At 70.8% G+C, this 1385-nt stretch overlaps 1 long non-coding RNA gene across 1 annotated transcript in view; it reads left to right on the forward strand.

Moving 5' to 3' along the window:
• The first annotated feature begins 219 nt into the window (after positions 1 to 219).
• LOC115303601 overlaps positions 220 to 1385 on the forward strand; it is an 8160-nt gene continuing 6994 nt past the window's right edge. The window contains exon 1 of the long non-coding RNA XR_003914144.1: positions 220 to 245. This is a non-coding gene — a long non-coding RNA (uncharacterized LOC115303601). The remainder of the gene's footprint in view (positions 246 to 1385) is intronic.

Below are 1385 nucleotides of genomic sequence, written 5' to 3' on the forward strand. Positions count from 1 at the left end.
GCCCCGGAGCTCGGGAGCAGGGGGGGCCGGCCTCCGGTGGGGGGGGACGGGCTTGGGTTTTAGGGGAGATGCAAGTGCCGTGCGCGGAGGCCCGGACCCAGAGCAGATGGAAAGCTGATGGTAACTCAGGCTGGGTCCGGGGAGGACAGCTGCTAGGAACAGGCCCCCCGCCCCCTGGCGCTCCAGCAAGCGCACCGGGAGCCTGGAGATGGGTGTTGGCGTGGGATCGTCCACGTGAAGCAGCGGTAAGGCTGCGCGCTGGGCGCCGGCGGGGGCACCGGGGGCTGCCTGGGGCATGGCAGTCAGCAGCCCCAGAACAGGGCAGGTGTGTGGTGGTGACGCCGGCGGGGGGATGGCTGGCGCGCAGCCCGCTCCAGCACCTCTGTGATCAGCCCGGCCTGCGGTCGCTTCGGAGGATGGGTTCCGGAAGGCAGCGTTCAGTTACCATGAGCCCCAGAGCATCAGGGAGCAGGGAGACAGGAGGAGCACGGCTCTGCAGAAACTGAGCTGCTCCGGGCCCTCGTGGGCGCTCGGGAGCAAGTGGTTTTATTTCTGGAGGGACCTGGGTGCGGCTGTTGTGGCCCCGGAGAGTCCGCCCGGCCGCTGAACCTGCCGGCCGCCGCCTTGGGGAAGGAGCAGCCAGAACAAAGGTGGCCTCAGCCGGGCCGTCCCGCGGGCCGTGTGACCAGAGCCCCACCAGCCAGGGCTCAGAGGTCAGTTACGGGGGGAGAAAATCCAGGAAAGCACTCTTGGTCAGACACGTCAGCCGCCGGGGCCGGGCTCGGGGAGCGACCCTGTGGACGTGCAGTGAGCTGGGAGGAGCTGTCTGCGCACGGGGACCCAGCGTCACCCGCACCCCACGTCCTCTGCACCCGGGGTGGTGGCCGTCCCCACATGGAGGGGGCAAATTCAGCCTCAGGGGCTCTCGGGCCCCACGCCTTCCTGCCCAGGGGGCGGTCACTGCCTGAGAACCCCCCTTCCCCCCAGGCTCTGGCTGGGACCGCCCCGCCACGGCCAGGTGAGGCGCTGGGAACGTCACCTACCCCGGCCCCGACAATGCTCCTCGCGGCTCCCTCGTGTGCCCGAGGCTCGGGCTCCTCGTGACGTGGGTCAGGGCCACGTGCCTGGTCCTAGCATGGTGCCCACGGCCGGGGTCGGCGGCGGGCGACTGCGGGACTGTCCTCCTCCAGGGCAGAGGTGGCACATCGTCCCCGGCCCTGGAGTGCACACTGTGCTTCCAGAGTGGCCAGTCTCAGGGTCCCTGGCCAGTCTCAGGGTCCCCGGCCAGTCTCAGGGTCCCCGGCCAGCTGTCAGGGTCCCCGGCCAGTCTCAGGGTCCCCGGCCAGCCGTCAGGGTCCCCGGCCAGTCTCAGGGTCCCCGGCCAG

The sequence above is a fragment of the Suricata suricatta genome, chromosome 10 (assembly GCF_006229205.1).
Source record: "Suricata suricatta isolate VVHF042 chromosome 10, meerkat_22Aug2017_6uvM2_HiC, whole genome shotgun sequence".
NCBI classification, from domain to species: Eukaryota; Metazoa; Chordata; class Mammalia; order Carnivora; family Herpestidae; genus Suricata; species Suricata suricatta.